We start from the raw sequence: 23457 nt of genomic DNA on the forward strand, positions 1-23457 counted from the left end.
TGAGCCTGTATTGCCTAACGTTTCTGACGCTCGCGATCACAATCAAATGACAGTTTTTGTATGAAAAATCTGTCATTTGATTACGATCGCGAGTGTCAGAAACATTAGGCAATACGGCCTCTGGTTTGTTATAATATCTGTATTTAGTAAGATTCCTCCTTAGTTTATCATTTAAAAATGACCTTTGAAGTCAAAAATCCGCATAAGGCGCAAAAAATGGCCATCACACTTGCCACGTTACCACGCTGGATAGCGATGGACAAACTTTGCGCAAGATAGATATTCAAATAACTGTATTTATTATACAAATATGAACATGACAAAGATGATAATGCAATGAAATTTTTATGCCCTAACATAAGTGTCCACTTTTCTATACAACTAGTATGAAAAAGTGGATGCATAAGTTAGGGCACCGACTGTACCCCAAGTTTTGCTTCGGCATCACAATTATTTTATTTTAGTCTTCTGTTATTAATCGCATTCGAATGTCATTCGTTAGCCAGAATACTGAGAAGAGAATCACGGAAATACCCGCTACAAACGTACGATAGTATAAGTATGATTATGGAACGCGAATACACGCTACGAGTATACTCGTACGTAACTAAGGGTACAAATAATAATCTCCTTGTTTACAAACGCTTGTTTCTGTTAACTTCACATTCGTTTGTTTTTATTTGTCATTGTGGCTTTTTTTGTTTTTGTCCGACCTGTGACAGTACGAATTGTCATAAAACTTTTTTGTGGGATTCTATTTGTAGCATTCGAACATGGCGGAATGTAGGCGATATCTAATTTTGGCATTTCTGCTTCTTTGGCTAGTTGAAGTATAATTTTGATAGTGCTGTATGCGGCGATTAACCTTAACAGTGAACAGTGATCACAAAATTCTATATTGCTCTCATGTCTGACATTTTTTAATGCGCAAGTTGTCTCCGCGTGGTTTCTGGAATTTTGCTATCAAGTTGCAAAAACTACAATCACCGTACAACGTGAATAAGAAGAATATATTTATCTTTAATTTAACTAACATTGGCCCAATCCTTATGGCCGCCATTAAGAGGAATAAATAAATAAATAACTTTTCTGTGGTAAAAAATGAGAATACGATCTTTACTTTCAATTAAATTAAGAAATAAAACTGAAATAACACCTTTTTTTCCATTATCTAGTCTATCTTCTTGATAGTTTATCCAAATTAGTTATGTTTTTGTTTTCGAAATGCAAAAGAACTACAACACGCCTGAAATACTGTACTATTCAATAAATACCTACAGCTTAAGGAAGGGGGCAAGGTAGGCCAATGCTTATTATAGGAAAATCGAGACAAACTAGAAGATTTAAAAGAATAAAATTAAATAATGACTAAGAAGATGGACGGCTACCTTAAAATCCCTAGCTACGTCAACGTATACACTTATGAATGCTCATTTTTTTTTCTTTTTTCTTTCATTTCCCCGTCTTAATTCATCCCGGACTCTTTGTCCCATGCGCTTGAAATGAGCACAGCGAAGCTTTGTCCCGCGATGACAACGTCCGTCAGTCGCGAGGCGACCGCGGCTTTGAGCGCTGGCTCCGATGCGGTGCGAATTGCGAATTTGGGAGCTCGATTCATATACTGGGAATAATCGTAGTGTGGGATTAATGAATCCAATTTGGCAGTAATTGGTAAAATTATTTACCTACACTGTTTTTTTGGGATTAAATAAAAAAAATGTGATTTAAAATGTAAACTGCAAGTGAACTTTGTGCTAGTTTTGAAAAAAATAGTTTCGAGGTAATTTAAATTGTAATTTGTAAATAAACTAAGTGATTAAATTTCAATGCAAACTATGTAAAAAATTGAAAGTGATAGATAATAGTTGTAAAGGTATTTTATAGTGATAAATTAAAGCTAAACTACTAAACTAAACTGTAAAGTTATTTAAATAAAATAAAGTTACCTACGAAAACATTGTAAAGCAACAGTGCATGGCGCGGAGGCGGTAAAGCAGAATACATGGGCGTGCATGTCAAACAATGATTCTGACTTTACCAAGTGAATATACGACAAGTGGTTTGAACAAATACAATTAATTCATGTTGTTCTACGACCAACAGTAATCAAATAGCAAATACGCAAGGTAAGCCTCTTCATTATTTCTTAACTATGATTGTACCTAAACTACTTCAAAGCTGAATGGAGTGTAATTTAAAAACTAGTGCACAACATACTTTAACTAAAAGTTAAGTTATTACTATGTAACATTTTTCAAATAAAAAGAAAACATCGCTTTCTTATGTACCGTTTTTTTATTATTTTTAATAAACTATCTATTAGCAATTTAATTAATGGTAGAAATATTTCTGCTTTCGTTAAAGTTTAATAGTTGTTTTTTCATAACTGAATTGATTCAAAACTAAGGTAGATACAATTTACTAACAGAAATCCTAATTAGATTAAATATACACAAAATGAGAACCAAAAGTTGTCAATCTTTTGAATATAAACAAAAGAATTGGAGTTTCTGTGAATAAGCTAGTAAATAGTTACGTGCCGCCTAAATAGCAAATAAAACTCGTTGTATTGTATGGAATTGTAAAACTCAACAATTAAATTAACAGAAAACAGGAATCTTTAATTTTTATTTAAAAAAGAGGCGTAGATACATAATTTAGTATTTCGACCCAGACTTAAATATTTACTTCACACTTTTTTCACTTACTACTCACGTACCTACGTACGCAGATTTTATTTGATAGTATGACATTTTAGATAGTAAAGTTGCCAAAAGATTACTCTTAACCGAACAATTACTAAGTAGATAATAATTTTTAAAAACAATAATTATAACTAGAATAGGATTATAAGGATTATTACTGTTGAAGCACGAGGCAAACTTTATAAAACGTAGAATTTTAAAAAGCAACAAAACATGCCGCCTCTGGAATCTGAAACATCCAATTAATTATAAGCTGTGAGTAGAGATCGGTAATTAAAGGGTAAGCCCCATTAAACCTATGTTTCGTTAGATGAAAATTTAAGAAAATGTTCAAATTAAAATATTCATTTTCCCTTTCGTAATGTATACGAAAATAAACTAAGAAAAATAGCCTTATTTTGTTATTAATGCTATTTTCAGCATTACTAAAGCAATATAAGGGAGATAATAATTATTTTAACCATCTTTAAAAACACTTATCTTACTGCTGATTATTACCTATTATTATCACACAATGCCTGTATAATATAAAACAAAATAAAGGTAACTAAAACTACATACCACCTACATACAAACTAAAATTATAAATAAAAAAGTTGCCCAAAATCACTGCCAGGTGGTAAGGTGCCCAGAAGGCTGGCAGCATTACCACGCTGTATGGCAATGCTTAATCTTTGTGCTTAGAAAAAGCCAGCCCTCTGGTCACCCGAAGCTGTAATCAATCTGGACGAAAATGATTTAAAAATATTAAAAGCACTCAAACCCCAAGGACCCATGGTTTCTACCCCAAACAGCTCAAAAATGTAGGCACTACTGATGCCTACATATTTGCGCCGTTTGAGGCAATTGGCCTATTTACGTCCCGCTGGTGGGCATACCTTGTAGATTGGGTGGTAGTTATCACGCGAGCTCAGTGCGGATTGGTATCTTTAAACATACCACTGAACTGTTTTAGAGTGTACTAGCTCTTGCCCGTGAGAACTATGCATTTTTTCGGGATAAAAAGTAGCCTATGTTATGTTGTCTCGGGACTCGCAACTATCTCCAAGGTAGCAGACAGACAGACAGAGTTACATTTACATTTATAATAATTAATTAATAATTAAATTAGTAAGGAAGTAAGGATGGGTTCCTCACACATTTCCCGTCATCGGAAACCCATAGTTAATTTAACAATAAGGCTAGTGTTCTTGAAAAAATAATTTTGCAAAAAAAAAACAACGTTAACGTGTTGCTTTCCAAGTTAGCAACAACATTTTCATGGTGTTTTTTATCTTTTCATTATATTTTCATTATCTATATATTACTTCCAAAAAAACGGGAACAATACTTCTATTAAGTTTTACGGAGAACAACAAAAAAGCTCTCTCCTAATAACCGTATATTTTGATATTCTCGTTCAAAAGCTTTTCGGTTAAATTAAGCTTGCGATCTGGTTCGCATCGAAATATTTCGTTTATTTCTATGGCTTTACGATCAAAATTCAACTTAATATTATAATCGAAAATATTTGATCACAATATTATATAACATTTTTTTTTTTTATTCGACTGGATGGCAAACAAGCAAGTGGGTCTCCTGATGGTAAGAGATCACCACCGCCCATAAACACCTGCAACACCAGGGGTATTGCAGATGCGTTGGCAACCTAGAGGCCTAAGATGGGATACCTCAAGTGCCAGTAATTTCACCGGCTGTCTTACTCTCCACACCGAAACAACCTAACCTTTTGAACTCAAAGCTAAAGATACATATGGCTTCTGCAATTTGTGGAGGCTTAAATTCTGAAATATATCGAATTCAAATCATTTAGTTTTATCAAATATGTTTTTAAACTAATTAATGAAATATTAAGTTTTCACCCACACATAAAAGGTTCTCGCATTTGTGATTTGATCATCAGCATCCCAGCCTTTATACGTCCCTCTGCTGGGCACAGGCCTCCTCTCAGTACGAGAGGGATTGGGCCGTAGTTCCCACGGTTCCGGTGTAGATTGGGAACTTCACACATTATGCAGTCTTCCTCACGATGTTTTACTTCACCATAAATAAATGGTGGTAAATTTCAAATGTATGTTTCGAAAAAATCAAAGGCGCGAGCCGTGGTTTGAACCCACAATCCTCTACTTGAGAGGCTATCTTGACCTATCTGGTCAAACCTAGTGGCCTAGTCACCACGGCTTCACATTTACATTTGTGATTTAGATTTTAAAGAAGTTTCACAATTTATCATGAAACCCGACCCGATCACCCCATTTACCAGCGCTGCGGCTTACCGCAGCACAATGCTGAGCCAGCGCCTGTTCTTCAGTGCATCACATGGCTTCTCATTTATGTGTCTGATATTGTTACTTAATTTATGTTTATATTTGCTATCGGACGGAAGTACCTTGTTTCGGGCATAATTTTAAGTGCTCAATGTTAGTTTTATTACTCTTTAGTTACTAAGCCCTGTCTTTGTTTTGAAGAATAAAGATTATACCTATCCTATCAATCATTGTGTAGGTAGGTCTTGGGTTTTCATTATAGTTGTTAATCCTACTAGATAAGCATTGTCATCGAAATATTCAAGCAATTCATATCCCTCACGAGCTCAATTTCCATTAATCCCTCCTTAAAACGTATTAAAGTTCACCAGAATGTGGGCTCTAAACACAACAATAGTTAACAAGGCCCACTAAACTCCCAACTCGGGTCAGTTTCGTAATCTGCAAAACCTTAAATTCCGGGACTAGGGTTGGCCGAAATTTGTATTTTGTTTACGGTCTCCAAAGAACGAAATTCCAGGCAATTTCCTTTTGTTCGAAATTGGGTTTATGACTAATTTGTGCCGCGATGTCGCCAGTGATGGATCGAACTATTATATTGGCTGTCTTGTTTATTGTAGAGAGGTTATTAAATATTAAAATCATCAATCTTCATACATCGTCTTTCGACGTGGAAATTTCGTATCAAAATGCGCAAATTATTATTTTTATTGACGACTCGTAGCTGTTGCTCCAAATACCGCATTATAATTTCTGATAGACGGAATTCTATACATGCTCGTAATATCAATATTTGACATAAATATGCGACGTCCTATTATCTAACCTATCCTTGTATTAAACTGACGTCAATATTTATTATTCTGTTTTTTATTTTATTTGTTTTGCTATTATCTTTATTTAAACATTCTTTAATTTAAGCTTTAAAGCCGTGGTGGCTAGTGGTTTGACCTATCGCCACTCAAACAGAGGGTCGTGGGTTCAAACCCCGGCTCACACCTCTGAGTTTTTCGAAATTCATGTGCGGAATTACATTTGAAATTTACCACGAGCTTTGCGGTGAAGGAAAACATCGTGAGGAAACCTGCACAAACCTGCGAAGCAATTCAATGGTGCGTGTGAAGTCCAATCCGCACTGGGCCGCGTGGGAACTATGACCCAAGCCCTCTTGTTCTGAGAGGAGGCCTGTGCCCAGCAGTACGTATATAGGCTGGGATGATGAATTTAAGCCAATTCCACTGTAGCTGTCTTATCAACATTTTGGTGTTCGCAGTCTTTTCTATCCATGCTACCATTTATGGAAAAAATTACAATATCATTAATTACTAGGCTGTTTTTTTTACTTAGGTGATTTTTTTTAGATTTTTGTTTTATTTTTAATTCCTTTTTAGGGTTCCGGAGCCAAAATGGCAAAAACGGAACCCTTATAGTTTCGCCATGTCTGTCTGTCTGTATGTCTGTCCGTCCGCGGTTTTGCTCAGGGACTATCAATGCTAGAAAGCTGTAACTTTGTACGCATATATAGGTAAACTATGTCGACAAAATGATACAATTAAAAATTAAAAAAAAAATATTTTTAGGGTACCTCCTATAAACGTAAAGTGGGGGCGATTTTTTTTTCACATCCAACCCTATAGTATGGGGTATCGTTGGATAGGTCTTTTAAAACCATTAGGGGTTTGCTTCAGTGCTTTGTTTGCGAAATATTCAACTTTAAAGTGCAAATTTTCATTAAAATCGAGCGTCCCCTCCCTCTAAAATCTAAACCAGTGAGTAGAAAAATTTGAAAAATTCAGGATGGTAGTAAGTTTATCAAACTTTCAAGGAAAACTATAACGGCTAAGTTTTCTTGAGAATTATTAGTAGTTTATGAGTAAATAGCAGCCTAAGGTATAAAATATACCTAAACTTGGAAGATTCCGGATAAAATACGAAATCCTTAGAAAAATATTACTTTATTTTTTCGTAATGGCTACGGAACCCTATTTTGGACGTGTCCGACACGCTCTTGGCCGGTTTTAGGAATTATTCCGTATTAATCCCAGCTCTACGAAGCCCGTCTAAAACTTTTTCAATTATAAAACGATGTGTCGTACTATGATAGCACGTGAAAAGTCAAAGGATTACTCGTCGTCTGAATGAGAAGTTGGTAATTCAATTTTCGGAACTCTAAAATTTTAAATTAACTTTGGAACAAAGTAAGTACGTTAATTATTAACAGAAATTAATATTTCAATGATTAATTTCAACTTTAACGGGAGAGTTTTATTGATGTCAGTCGGCTTTATAAAATCAATCTCGAAAGGTTTGTAAACGTTGATTACGTTTGTGTAAAAACACTGAAGCGTTAAGTTTACTGCGGAATAAAATTAATTAACAAGATTGTTATGCTGTTTTATTTAAAATTAGTATGTAAAATGGGTGCGACACAATGCCGCTGAAATACTGAAACTAAACATGTATCTATAGTTACTCGTAGATAACTCATCTAATCCAGAGGAAACGCAATAATCAGTGTAGGTATTATACAAATTTGCAGAAATTGCCTACTCTTGATATAATTTTATATAGGTACCTGAACAATAAATTTGCTGTTTCAAAGACTTACACCAGCTGTATCGTACAGCGTTTATTACAAACATAAAATATGCTTCCTTTTCACAAATGCCTACAGGTTAGAAAGAGATAATGCTTTATGTTTCCGACAAAACTTAAGAGACATTGAAATAAAACGTCTACAGTTTATGTCGTATTGTCATCGGAATCGCGACAGTTCGGGTACTAAAGTAGTTTCATGTTCACGGGTTATGTGAAATGTGTGAATTTAGATCTAAATTTACAATCGATCCGAAATATTGCAGTAGCAGGTTGGATTAGTTTGACGAAACACACCCGTAAATGTTTTTTAGGTTTTTTTATCATGGTTGAAAAATATTTTCATATATTGGTCAATACATTTTAAATGTACAATTACGATAGAATAGCTTTGCTGCTGAATATTCCGAAATTACTGAAAACACCGTGGTTCCGTACAAATAAAGTGTCTATGAAATATCCAGTTATTAGCAGAACACTGCTCCTATGCGAATCGTAAGTCGTCACAGTGTAGGTCATTGCAGATTGTAGTTAATTTATATTAATCTTAAAAAAGTAAAATTTGCAAACTTCTTTCGTGTTAAAATTCAAGTAGATATCACTGGTATGTTAAAATGTATCCTTAAATAAATTAATGGTGAAACATAAATCATATTTAGCGTGCTTACGCAAATCAACATGTCTTCTCGTGTCGCTATATCCAATTTGGCATCGTAACGTAACCTACTAAATATTTGCTTCCTATCGATTGCCACTAATTAAAGTCATTTCCTACTAGTAAGAGCCAATAAACCACAAACTTGGAAATGGGAATTAAACGCCCTGTTACGTAAATCGGATTGCTTTCGTTGTTGCATTCGACTGACATTAAAGTTACATTTTATTCTTTAGTTTAACTAAAATCCTGAAGTTTCTTAGACACACACTCGGAACACACAGACATACTCGGAATCGTAATTACATTTACCTATTCGTATATTTTTTTGAATGGTTATGGATTAGGGTAGAAGACATGATGCATGCGATCTCGAGCGTCACGAGACGAGCACGATAGACAATTTTTGTATATTTCTATTTAAAATAACAGTCTTTTGGGCAGTCTGGTGTTTTAGAAAGCATTTTTTTTCATTATTTTACAAATTTGTAGATGGTTGCCCAGACCAGGGTAAAATTAAATCCTCGAAAGACAAACAGGTTAGAGTCAACTACAATTTGACACACACTTTGACACTTTGCTTTGACTTTGATAGCACTTCGATATTTATAATTTTCACTCTCTCAACCAAAATTTCATAGAGCATCAGGTAAAAAACGGATACCTGTCAGTCATTGGATGTATGATGTCAATTTATTCAATACTTATCATAAGTGTTATCACAGAGAAAAAGTTCATAATTAGGTTTGTAGCGTGAATCTTCAATCAAATCACTTTTTTCAGAAAATGCCCGTATAATTTATATAGAACAACCCATCGGAGACATTTTAATTGCGTCTTTTTTTATCAGTAATTTCTTCCATTCATACCATTTCTTATACTCTATCGTCTCTTTTTTATGTAACAGCAGACAAACGAGCAAACGGAAGACCTGCTGTTAAGTGATTACCGTTGCCCGTAGACATCCGCATTTGATCAACCTTTCATTAAAACACTCATGTCTACATCCATAACGCAATCATAAACCACTCGTACAACATAGAAACTGTGACAGTAATATAGCTTATGTAATTAGCCATCGGGGGTGAAATCAGCGTCGCAATTAAATCGCCTTCCGTGACCCCAATTGATTAAAATGTTAGAATTTCACTTAGCCGCAAGACATTGGCGTTGAAAAGCATTTCAAGTGATTAATTAATCAATCCTTATGAGAAATTAATGGTACTTGAAAAGGTGTTAGTTCAGAATGGGGAGCCGTTACTGCGCTGAAGTCGCGGACGCAAATTCGGACGCTGTTTAATGGTTGTAATCTTGTTGTCATAATGATGTTAAACTAATTGTTATTATACTCGTAAGGACATTAGGAACATTTTCTTTTTAAATTGCGAGGCTGAGCAATTACGTTGTGACTTTGAATATTTTAACAACGAAAGATTTAGGGATTTTAGAAGAGAGGAAATAAATAGAAAAGGTAACGTTAGTCACCTGTGTGTATTCATAAGTATTTCGCGAATGAATTATAAATTAACAATGAAAAACTTTGCAGGAGCTTTGAAGGAGCCCTTTGCAGATGGTATATCTGCGTAGTAACTCAAAGGTGTGATGTTATGTGTGTGAAATTCCGTTTGGGCCTTTCTTCGTAGGTTACTTACTAAATTGAAACTTGTTTTGTAATGCGATCCTGTGTTCACGTTTTCAGTGACCTGCCCGTTGCCACTTCAACTTGCATATTCTTGGAGCTATATTAGTTACTTAATTTTGCGGCTTCAACTGTCTTATTAGGTGAATGTAATGTTTGTCATTATCGGTCACCGCCGCCGGCTCTATATTAAATATGTCGCCTGGTTTAATTTTTTGATACTTACATATTTGCTACAGGATATAGACCTATGATATTCTTCGAGCTATATCTATGACTTAATATTGAGGCTTCAACTGTCTTACTGGGTGTGTAATGTTTGTCGGTTGGCAATTGTCACTGTCACCGTAACCATTCAACGCCACCACCACGGCTTATTTATCACGGGATATAGACCGTAGCTTCCTTAATAAGCTCTCAATATTTCAATGTATGCATGTTATAATAACGTCATGAACATGGGCAGACTGGGCTTTAGCTATTCAAATTCATGCTGTATTAATCTAAATTCATGTACCAATCCATACATTGTTTCCGGTAAAAATGCACTACATTCTGGTATTGGTAAATTTCACGCGCCAGGCAACGCGGCGCAAAACTAATTTGCCATTCCGGTTACTGGGGCCACAGTATGCATACAGCTAGTCCAAATACGCAGTCCACTAGACCCAATTTTAAGTTCCAAAAGCAACCTTAAATTTGCAGCAAACGCTACTTTTTTCCTTGCTGTAGAACGAACATGCACGCAGTAGAGTACAAGTAAAACTGCGGACGACCGTTTTCCCGTGTGTACCTTAACAATGTTGAAAACTGTTACATAGTTCTGCGATAGAAGTAATCAGACTAGTAATAGACTGTGCTAGTACGAGTTTCTTTGAGTTCTTTACGTATTATCTTAAAAGATATGAAGAACTGTAAGTAAAAAAAAACACGAAACTCATTATCGGCTATAAGATTTCGTTCAAAATAGGTTTATTTAAAAACAAAACACTTTTAATACATGCACTGTGCTTTTTGTTGACTGTACTTGCTTTATCATATCTACAACTAACGTTATATTTATCTTACAAATCAATCCGACCAGTGATTAATCCGACCTATTTTTATTTTGCTGCTTTTTAGTATTTGCTATGTAATTTAAATAAATAAATAGGTAAGTATCAAAAAATTAAACCAGGCGACATTTTAATATAGAGCCGATGGTGATGACCGACAATGGCAAACATTACATTCGCCCGGTAAGACAATTAAAGCCGCAATAATTATGTTACTGATATACATAGCTCGAATAACATGCATGTTGAAGTGGCAATGGGCGAGTCACATCAGTCGAACAAATAGATAACCTCTGGGGGAGAAAAGACCTGGAGTGGTGACCAAGAACCGGTAGACGAAGCGTTGACAAGCCTCCCACAAGGTGGACTGCGCGATAGTTACGGGCAACCAAGTGACAAGTTGTCGTTCATTGTAGCGTTCCTAAGAGAAGCTAGCTTTGCTCATCACTGGACGTCTTCCAGCTGAAGAGACATTGGTTAAACGATGACTTGAGACAACAAATAACGGTTATTAGTGCAACATGCTTAAATAGATTTCTCTTGTTATTATTATATTTCTCCTGTTTTTTGTATCTCATAGAAGTGAACTGTATGTTCTTATGGGAATAAATGTCTTTAAACCGAATAAAGTTAAACGGTGAAGAAAAGGCTAGCTAATACGTAATATCACTATTAGACCGCGTTTCCACCAGAGATGTGCAAGGATGCCTTGCGAGGAATGTGTTTGTCATGAACCAATAGAAACGCTCTAATTACTAGGGCCCGGAATTTTGCGTGCGGCTATTGACAGATTGTAGGGAGAGAGCACCGCTGTAATCGATGTTATTGACAAATCCATAGTTTTTTAAATTTATATATGTTTTTATTGTATAAAACCTCAAACTTTCCGATCATACGTATTTTCAGCTGTTAATGATGAAAAAAGATCAAAATATCGGAAAGTAAGTTTAAATTGCTTTATTGAAATAACTTTAATTACGAATACCTTTGTATTTTATAACTTGAAAAAGGATCCCTCTGAGACCACTTAACGTTAGGTAGCTTGTTTGCCAATATTATTAAGTATTCCTTCAGTTGTAACCATAGCCAATGTAAAGTATTGTATAACAATATTCCAAGCTAAAATATATTTACAATTATGTGTTAAAGTTACAACTTAATTAACAGTTGTCGATTTCGTATTCAAAGCCTATTTCATTGTTAATTTCAGTATCGATAGTATCGGTAAAAAGCGGTGCTCTCTCCCTACAGTCTGACAATAGCCGCACGCAAAATTCCGGGCCCTACTAGTTACATATAATCCTTGCACAGCACAGTTCTAGTGGAAACAGCTGACCGGAGCGTGGATAGGTAGGTAAATGAAGCGTTTCTATTGGTTTACGAGAAACACATTCCTCGTATTATATCTTCGCACATCTCTAGTGAAAACGCGGCCTAACTATCTACTTGTTTTATTACAAGAGTTGAAAATAATAGCATAACCTAACGAGCTCTAAAAACGAACGAAAAGATTATGTTAGTATCATTTTTGTAGTAAAACAAAAATAATGGCTGTAATGAAACTGACAGTAATTGGTGCATGAACATGATACTGTTACGGCGGTGGGTTAGGTGGAAACTTTGATCGTGCTTTTCGACCCATTGGAGGCGTTTTCAGTAGGCTGGAATACGGTTTCAGGCCGTTTCAGAGGATGCTCTATCACATATTAGTTTATCAAAATTTCACCCAAGTTACCGTTGTTTTCAGGCGCCTGAAACATGTTTTCAGTCCGTTTCAGGCCACCCTCTATCCGATTACGCCATAACCTGAAAACCCGTTTTCAGGCGTTTTCAGGACCCCTTATGGGCCTCTGAAGTACATTTCAGTATATGGCGAAATTTTCCATAGGAGTGAAAGAGATAGCACGATTAGAAAGAGACAGCTATACTGAGAACATTCGAGAAGGTGTGTGACAAGGATAGCCTATATGTGTGAGAGAAACAGACTGATGATCCTGTTTCCGGAATATTCTAGTAACTGTGTGAGAGAGATAGCACATGAAAGAGACAGACACTCTACTCGTTTCCGGAACATTCGAGATGTAGGTATGACGTCCTAGCTGGACTGTTCTCGAACTTTGTGGACCGATTCACCGGGGTATATAAGCCGGGTGAGGTTGCGGCGGAGGAGAGTTTCGAATACGATACCGAGCGATAAACATCGAAGAGAATCAAAGCGACTTGTAAGTGAGTTTTAGAGTGCGAAATTACTGTGAACTGTTTTCAAGTGTTTTGTAAAGTTAAGTAACAGTGTGAAAATAAATCCTACTCTTATTCATCGGTGTTAAAAGTGCTTTTCAATCACGAACCCACCCCACGAACGTAACATTTGGTGTCAGAAGTGGGATTGAAAATGCCGCTTACTCCGCGAGAAGAAGAGAAGGAGAGGATGCAGACCCGAAGCCGCGCCGCAGCTGGGGACCCTACAGACACCGCCGCAGCGTCAGATACAGCGGCGGCAGTATCCCCAAAGCCGGAAATAGACGTCAACGCGATTCTGGTCCTCCTGAAAGAACAAGCTAGAAGGCAGGAGGAACAAGCCAGAAGGCAAGAGGAACAAGCTAGAATTCTGCAGCAAGAGCTACGGGGTCAAAAGGAAGCTCACGAGGAACAAGCTAGAATTCTGCAGCAAGAGCTACGGGGCCAGAAGGAAGCTCAGGAAGAACAAGCTAGGATTCTACAGGAGGAACAAAAGAATCAGTTCCAACTCCTCCGTGAGGTACACGACGCAACCGCAGAATGGAAAAAGGAGATGGCTGAGGTCCAGGATAAAATTGTGGCAGTTGACATTAAAGTCGAAAATCACGAACAGCGCCTCAACGGTGTCAACGAAAAGGTAGAAGGCCACGAGAATCGCCTCCAGAAGTTGGAGATTAAAGTGGCCAACGGCACCACCAGTTTATCGGGTGCACCAGCCACAGGAGGTGAAAAGTTAAAGTTACCACCATTTGATGGTACCTCTTCATGGGCCGCATACAAGCACCAATTCGAGTTGGTTGCGGAAACGAATGGCTGGAGCAAGGATTATGCAAAAACGGCACTGAGTTTGGCGCTACGGGATGAAGCTCTCAGTATCTTGGAAACGTTGGGAAAGGATAAGACATATGACCGTCTCCTTGAAGCTTTAGAAGCACGCTTCGGTGACAGTCATCTAGAGCACGTCTACAGAGCTCAACTGAAGGATAGGACCCAGGGTCGTAATGAGTCATTACAAAAGTGGGCCCTAGAAATAGAGAAACTGGTCCAAAAAGCATACCGAGATTCATCCTCTTTTACGGATGGAATGCTAGTGCAGACATTCATAGATGGGATTCGAGACTTTGAAGTGAGGGCTGCTGTACGACTGGGTCACCATGGGAGTTTGAAGGATGCGCTTGCCCATGCTCTCGAGGTGGAAGCTGTACGTCAGGACCCAACAAGATCCTTCAGGGTACGCGAAGTCGCTGCCAGGGAGCCGATTGCTCCACCTCGAGAAACGGGACCTCGATGTTACAACTGCGGAGAACGAGGACACATGCAATCTGGCTGCCCGAAAAGACATTGGAGGCGACGAGACTCGGACCAAATGGAGAGGCCAGCAAGCTCTGGTAGCCCAGAGCGGCAGCAGCAGGGAAACGAGTAAAAGCCAGGACTATGGGACGAGTGCTGGCTGGTGGTCACAATGTCCCAGTTATGATCTCCCAGGCGAACGACGGGAACAGTCTGGCTGTCAAAGGAGAAATTGGTGGAGTACCATGTCACCTTACTATCGACACCGGAGCTTCTCGGACTGTGATCAGTTCTCGACTGCTAAAACACCTGATCAGAGATCATCTAGTCCGACCAATGCATCTTCAGCTGCAAACGGCTACCGGCCAGTACATTTCTGTCCAAGGGGAGCAAGAAGTGTCAGTAAAGATTGGAGAAAAGAAGTACTGGCACAAAGTCATCATTGCTGACATCGTAGACGACTGTATTATTGGTCTAGATTTTATGAGGAAGTACGAATGTAAGATCGACTTGAAAGGCGGCGTGCTGAAATTTGGGGCTTATGAAGTTCCTATGGAGGGTGAAGTGGGTGGACATGTCTTCTGCGCTAGAAGGATTACACTTCAACCGAGATCGCAAGCCCTAGTTCCGGTGAAGTTGCCATATGGTGTGAGACAAGGATCTCATTCCTGCGTGCTAATAGAGAAAATAGCTGGCAGTAAGCCGTGGATACCAGCTCGCACAGTGGTAATGACGTCATCTGCAGCATTTATAAGGGTTCTTAATTTAAGTGATACTCAACACGTCCTAAGTAAAGGAACCCTTATGGGAACATGCGAGGCAATCTCTTGGATACGGAGTTGCCATGGGCCAAGCGAGAACAAGTTGCAAGAAGAAGTTGTGGATATTGGAAAATTATTGGAAAACTGCGAGAATGATCTCACGGAGGAAGAACTTCTAAAGGCGCGTAATCTACTAAAGCGCTATAGGAGTGTCTTTTCTGCACATGACAGTGATATCGGGAGAACTGGAGTAGTGCAGCACGAGATCGACACTGGAGATGTCATGCCTATTCGACAGCGACCTCGGCGAGTTCCAGTAGCTCGAGAAAAAGAAGTCGAAGACATGATCAAGGAAATGAGGAGGGACAAAGTAATAGAACCGTCGACCAGCCCTTGGTGTTCTCCAGTAGTCTTGGTGAAAAAGAAGGATGGAACTATGAGATTTTGCGTTGACTATCGTAGACTCAACGACGTGACCAAGAAGGACAGTTATCCATTGCCGAGGATAGACGACACGTTGGACACTTTAAACGGCATGAAATGGTTTTCCACCTTGGATTTGAAAAGTGGATACTGGCAAGTGGAAATCAAGGACAAAGATAAAGAGAAAACAGCCTTCTCAACTGGTAAAGGACTTTGGCAGTTTAATGTTATGCCGTTTGGGTTGTGCAATGCACCGGCAACTTTTGAGAGGTTAATGGAGCAAATACTTGCCGGCCTCCTGGGTGATACTTGCCTAGTGTATCTGGATGACATCATAATTGTAGGTAAAAATTTCGATGACCACCTTAAGAAACTGGAACAAGTTTTGTCCAAGTTGCGTGACGCAAATTTAAAACTAAGTCCGAAGAAATGCTCATTCTTCAAGCGTAAGGTTAACTACTTGGGACATGTAATTTCATCAGAAGGCATCCAGACAGACCCTGAAAAGATAAGTGCAGTTAAGGACTGGCCAACACCGAAAGACAAGACAGCAGTGCGTGCCTTTTTAGGACTTTGCTCGTACTATCGACGATTTGTGAAGAACTTCTCGGATATAGCAAAGCCTTTGCACCAGCTGACGGAAGAGAAACGACCATTTAATTGGGATGAACAGTGTGCAGCAGCCTTCTCAGATCTCAAACAGAGACTTTGTGAAACACCTATTTTGGAATATCCCGACCCGGATAACGAGTTTGTTGTTGACACTGATGCAAGCAATACTGGCATCGGAGGAGTCTTGTCACAAAACAAAGGAGATCAGGAAGTTGTGATAGCCTATTTCAGTAAATCGTTATCGAAACCCGAGAGAAATTACTGCGTCACTCGGAGAGAATTGCTGGCAGTCGTCAAAACTTTGCAGCATTTCAGCAAATATTTGCTTGGACGCAAGTTCCGAATCAGGACTGACCATGCTGCTTTAAAGTGGTTGTTAGAGTTCAAGAACCCCGAGGGTCAGGTGGCACGCTGGATCGAACAACTGCAGGAATATGACTTTTCCATCGAGCATCGAAGTGGAAAGTCACATGGAAATGCAGATGCCCTCTCCCGAAGGCCTTGTCCGGATGACTGCAAACACTGTTTAAGACAAGAGGATAAAGACTGCGTGAAGATGTTGAGGACCGACACTGTTAGCGAAGAGTGGAGTGACGCAGTCATGCAAGAAGCACAACAGGAAGATCGTGACATAAAACCCATTTACGACTGGATTAACGGTGGAATGCCCAAACCAAGGTGGTGTGAAGTAGCTCCGATGAGTACAGTGACCAAGAGCTACTGGGCGCAATGGGAAAGTCTGATTATGCACAATGGCATACTGTGTAGGAAATGGGAGTCAGCGAACGGAAAGGATGCTCACCTTCAAGTGGTCGTACCAAGAAAGAGAGTTAGCGATGTTTTAAGATCCTTTCATGATGGCATTTCCGGCGGGCATCTAGGAGTAAAAAGAACTCTGATGAAGATTCGGCAACGCTTTTACTGGATACACTGTCGGGAAGATGTGGAAGACTGGTGTAGGAAGTGTACTAGCTGCTCGTCGGTCAAGGGGCCACATACACGCAGTAGAGGTGCGCTTAAAGTTTATAATGTGGGGGCACCTTGGGAAAGAATTGCTTTGGACGTCGCAGGCCCATTCCCGATCTCCGACCGTGGAAACAAGTACATTCTTGTGGTCATGGACTATTTCACCAAATGGCCTGAAGTGTTTGCCATTCCAAATCAAGAGGCAGTCACAATAGCGGAAACTGTAGTGGCGGAAGTATTTTGTCGGTATGGAGTACCTCTTGAGATCCACAGCGATCAGGGAAGAAATTTTGAATCTCTGGTGTTTCAGGAGACTTGCCGAGTCATGGGAATTCATAAAACTCGGACTACGTCCTATCATCCACAGTCAGACGGGATGGTCGAGAGATTCAATCAGACTCTGGAACGACATTTGGCCAAAGTAGTTGACAGCCATCAAAAAGATTGGGACAGGCATATTCCACTCTTTTTAATGTCATATCGGACCGCAGTTCACGAAAGCACGGCCGTGACACCTGCGTGTGCTAATTTTGGAAGAGAATTGCGGTTACCTGCGGATCTACTGACAGGACGACCTCCAGATGCACCAAAGACGATTTCAGAATATGCAAGTGAACTGCGAAATCGGATTGATGGTGTTCACAATCATGTTCGTGAACACGGACTGCAGGCCAGCGAAAAGATGAAGACCAGATATGACCGGAAGTCTAACCAGACGAGATTTGAGGAAGGATCGTTGGTGTGGCTACATAACCCTATGCGGAAAAAGGGGAAGTCCCCGAAATTGTCACCGAGTTGGGAAGGGCCGTACAAAGTAGTCACTAGGATCAACGATGTCACATACCGGATACAGCGTAACGCACGTAGCCCTGTAAGATTGTTCATGTTGATCGGTTGGCCAAATACCATGGATCTAATGATGCTCGGGACGAGCATGTCTTAGGAGGGGGCAGTGTTACGGCGGTGGGTTAGGTGGAAACTTTGATCGTGCTTTTCGACCCATTGGAGGCGTTTTCAGTAGGCTGGAATACGGTTTCAGGCCGTTTCAGAGGATGCTCTATCACATATTAGTTTATCAAAATTTCACCCAAGTTACCGTTGTTTTCAGGCGCCTGAAACATGTTTTCAGTCCGTTTCAGGCCACCCTCTATCCGATTACGCCATAACCTGAAAACCCGTTTTCAGGCGTTTTCAGGACCCCTTATGGGCCTCTGAAGTACATTTCAGTATATGGCGAAATTTTCCATAGGAGTGAAAGAGATAGCACGATTAGAAAGAGACAGCTATACTGAGAACATTCGAGAAGGTGTGTGACAAGGATAGCCTATATGTGTGAGAGAAACAGACTGATGATCCTGTTTCCGGAATATTCTAGTAACTGTGTGAGAGAGATAGCACATGAAAGAGACAGACACTCTACTCGTTTCCGGAACATTCGAGATGTAGGTATGACGTCCTAGCTAGACTGTTCTCGAACTTTGTGGACCGATTCACCGGGGTATATAAGCCGGGTGAGGTTGCGGCGGAGGACAGTTTCGAATGCGATACCGAGAGATAAACATCGAAGAGAATCAAAGTGACTTGTAAGTGAGTTTTAGAGTGCGAAATTACTGTGAACTGTTTTCAAGTGTTTTGTAAAGTTAAGTAACAGTGTGAAAATAAATCCTACTCTTATTCATCGGTGTTAAAGTGCTTTTCAATCACGAACCCGCCCCACGAACGTAACAATACTTACGAAATGAACAAAAAGGAAGGACGAAAATACGAATTTATTTTTATTTAATAATCTCATTGTTCATTAGAACCCGCGTGGGTCCTCGCTCGCCCTGGCCCTCTCGTTTTGAAAGGAGAGCTATGTCTTGCAGTGGGTTATATGGGTTAGGGAGGTATGACGAAAATACAAGGAAAATTATGAATAACTTGGAATACGGGTGCGGCTCATAAAAAATGTACCATAACGCACTGGAAAGTGTAACACACAATTTTGTTCGCAACTGGAAATTCTGTAACACGATGGAATTCTGTAAAGGCGAGATTACATGGAACAAGAATTGGTGGATTTAAAAAAAATACTCTTATCATATTTACGAGTTCTTATGTGTCTTGAAAGGATGAGAGATTAAGATATGCTCAGCATTTATTATTATGAGTGAAAAACACCACCACTTTAAAAACACTTCTTATAATTTAAAATCTTTAAAGTATAAATATAAGAGAGTTAAGAGCCAACCAAACAAAGCCATTGTGCCCTCAACCGCATAATACTCAGTTTAAAATGAACAGAAATATAAAATAAAATAGTTAATTGAAATAACGACTTTATTGTCTAGAGCAGAAAGTGCATTTTAAAATACATACACGTTGGCAGATAGTACTTTTCCATGAAGCTGCGTTACTGCGTGAAAGACGGACAAACACACAAACATACAAACACACGTTCGCATATATAATATTAGTATATATATATATGGATTAGCACTGTAAATAGTGAAAAATTAACACATAATTTGGCTATACATAATTATACCTATACTCTGAAACCAAATTTATGGCAACCCTATTAAGCTTTAGACATGTAAGATTAATTCAGGTGTGAATGAAAAACCGACCACGCATTATCATTAGATCTTCCCATAGATGTATTTATGTACGAGAATGGGAAGCGCTCCGTTTTACCGCATTTTAGTTTCGAAATCCCGCTATTTCCCGAGTCCGGGGAAATCCGCGAAATTACGCTAAAATCCTCAACATGCTGTGATAAAGATAAATTGTGGTAAGTGCTGGAACGCCTGCTTTAGTGCGCTCCACTTGGTTCTTAGGGTTATAAATGATTTAAAACTGCAAGTTTGTACTGCGGAAATCAAGGATACAAAGAAACTAGCAACATAATATGTTAACCCGGGTTATAAACTATCACCAAATTTCAAATTTCATTAAAATCCGTTGAGCCATTTTTGTGTTACAAACATTCAAATTTTCATATTATAATACTACTAGCTGTTGCTCACGACTTCGTTTTTAAATTCGATTCATTATTTATTTATTTATTTATTATTGCGAGACCGCATGAACAATAGAATTTTTCGGGATAAGTTTGTGGTTAGTTAAGTTTGATATCGCTGCCCACGATGCGCTACATTAAGTAAGTAAGTAAAATCCACTGGCTGTTTGCAGGCACTTTCATAGTTCACACGCACAATAAACAAGGTTCCACTTATTATTCCCATTACCTTTATATTCTACTCGATAAAATACCTATTTAGTGGCGAGCTCCAAGCGGAACGCTCGCACAGGCAGAAAAACCTGCGAAATCACTTCGCGAAAATTCAGCTTGAACACTCCGCTCGTTGGTCATTAATGCCTATTGATACGTGAGTGAAAATGACGCCGGATTCTGCGCGGGCTCGGTCATTTATATAAATTAGACTGTGATTTCGTAGCATTATGGTAACAATATATGTTAAAGGACCGCGTACCAAAAGTCAGTGGGTCGCGGTATGCCGCATCGCCCGCAATATGCTGTAAATTGTGTTCTTAATTGTCGCGATTCCACTGAAATAGCAGTTGGAATTATTTACCATCACGTGGATATGACTCCATCATTTGCTTAGCATGTTGTATTTAATAAATTCTTGTTATTGTTGATCTAAGATCACCGTTTCGTATTACGGACAAGGTTCTCCTGTACCAAGTGTCTCAAAACGAATCAGGTACTTCTTTTACGCGTCACACCTTAAACATTGGATAAATTTATCGAAACATTTGTTAATCGCAATCTAAAAATCTTAAAAACTTTTACAAGGGTATTGTCGAACTTATCATTTTGTAGAACTTTGTATATAAAATTAATCTATTGATAATTAATTAAGTAGACAATTCCTAAGCCATTCGTTTTCTGAACTCAAAATTCTCAAGTCATACGTAATTTATCAAAATGGACGCCTCAACACTACGAGTACTTATAGTTTTCATATCAATAAAACTAAAAGCGATTTTTATGATCGGCTCCTTTTTTCCGCGACAGCTGCTGAATTTATTAAACAGCGTTCACGGTTACGTCTTCCTATATCCAATACCTGAACACGAGATAAACATTCACGCAATCTATATCTACGAAGCAAGTCTCGAGTTACTATGAGCTCCAACAAAAAGCCTAATATCTTAGTTGCACGGCGTGAGACATTTCATGTGAGTCGCGTTACATTGCGGAGTCGTAGAGCTAGGAATTTAAAAGTGTTCTATCTACTACACCAATGTAACGCAAGTCGCACTATATTTCCCTTTCTGTGTAAAAAAGACTAACTCAAGTAAACTTATCACCGTATTCCGACCACGCACGTCCCCGAGCTCTATTCACGAGTTATTGACGGTTCGGTTCGTTCGATGCGAAAGAAAAATTACTCTCATTTATTCTATTTGTTTTATGACAGGTGGATTGCGGAGCCAGATATGGTCGTTTTTTGTTTTGTTTAAATGTCTTTTGTAGAAAACGAAGGCGTTGAAAATAGGCGAAAATGTGGGCAATGAAATGTGACTGACATTTTGTCGATTTCTAAATTGGCTTCTTGTCTTTTAGCAGCTTCAAGCGTGACAGATATTAAGTTCACCCTCGTTCTTCAACACTTAGCAGTATTCTGGCTCTGAGGGTAACGATGACACAGCTTTTTAAATAATTAAATGTGATGTGTGTTTAGGGATATGTCGTTAAAAGTAAACACACAATAAACGGTGGCAACAACTTCTTTTAATTGCTCTATATGTTCAGTAACTCGTTAAGCTACACTCTTTTTTAATCGAAAATTGAAAGCAAAAACAATTTCTCTTATCACTTGTCCGATTTCTATTCGAAAGCCCATTTCCTAGAAAATTGCTCATAAACTGTGTCCATCGGGGCGTTAAAAATGTATAGCTTTTTAAATTTATTACATTTTGTATGCGGCGTTGTTTCGATGCCGCAGAACGACATTATTATCACTGCAGGGATCTTCATAAAAGGGTAAACAGCAGAGCTATATGTTTATCGCAATATAATAGCACATTTTTAGCTAGCAACTATGTATCTATGTACATTACATTTAGAGTAACAGAGGTAAAAAGTATAGAAATGATTTGGACAAAAGTTTCTCAGACGTTATGATAACCCAGCCGTCAATCCTCCGTGCTGGCCTTGCAAACGAATTACAAAATTTAAACTTCGCTTGTGCCGTTCCAGTTACGCTAATAGTATAATTTAGTACACAAATAAGCGGGACACTAGGACACAAACTTCGATTTTTTTTATTTCGGAGTAGCTTCGATGTTTTTAAGGGCGTAGCGTGCGTACGCGGCTCGATTAACGACGGACTCGTGAACTACAAGTCTAAGGGGCTGTTTCACCATCCATTGATTAGTCTTAACTGACGGTTAAATGTGATGCCGTCTCCGTCTATTCGAACAAAACAAATAGAGAGGGCATCACATTTAACCGTCAGTTAAGACTAATCAATGGATGGTGAAACAGCCCCTTACTCTAAGTACACTCGTTGCTAACTCTAAATGGGCAACGAAGCAGCGTGACAATTAAAATTATTTAATGAGTATTTATTCAAAATCTACGATGTCATTCAATTTAAAAGACAAATTCATTTAAAGTTAATGAGTTAAACGCCTTTCTGTCATTCGGACCGTGTTATACGAACAGTACGCCCTTACCTAATCTACTATACCCACGCAATATAATAAGATTTCGCCGATAAAAAGATCACATTGGCTATGATTGATTTTGCATGACGTTGTATTATTCGAATTTTGCTTGTCCGAAACGGGCAGCATTGTAAATAATTCAACAATGATAGCGTAAAGACGCTTGTTTGATGTATTTCGGATGTCATCATAACCATTCTATGAGTATTTCAAATTTTCCCGCTAATCCTATTCGATACGGAATTTCAGTCACGTAATATTCGCAGGTGCAGGGCAGGTCCGTATGCGTCTATGTAAATAGACATAAATGAGACTTGTCACACGCTCGTGTACAGTGTAACTATCTTAAGATGTGATGCCTTCAGACAAGTTAGTAATTGGTAACCCATGACATGAGATACGAGGTTTGGGTTTACAATATCAACTAACTCCATCACGATTGCTTGTATCGCGATAACATAAATTAAACAAATGTTTTCTAAAAAAATATTGCACACCATAAAATATGGTACTCTATTGAAAGAAACTGTAAAAAAATATATTTGTTTTATCTTACAATAACATGTTTG

At 38.5% G+C, this 23457-nt stretch overlaps 1 protein-coding gene across 5 annotated transcripts in view; it reads left to right on the plus strand.

Annotated features, from left to right (window-relative positions):
• Positions 1–23457, plus strand: part of LOC141440687 (uncharacterized) — a 334806-nt gene that overhangs the window by 149298 nt on the left and 162051 nt on the right. Inside the window, exon 1 of one of the 5 annotated variants that reach the window (XM_074105219.1) lies at positions 2077–2126. The exons of the other annotated variants lie outside the window; for them this stretch is intronic. The gene's annotated coding sequence lies outside the window, so the exon portion shown is untranslated. Of the gene's footprint in view, positions 1–2076; positions 2127–23457 lie in introns of those variants that run through there. 5 annotated transcript variants of the gene reach the window in all.

This window comes from Choristoneura fumiferana, chromosome 23 (assembly GCF_025370935.1).
Source record: "Choristoneura fumiferana chromosome 23, NRCan_CFum_1, whole genome shotgun sequence".
NCBI lineage: Eukaryota > Metazoa > Arthropoda > Insecta > Lepidoptera > Tortricidae > Choristoneura > Choristoneura fumiferana.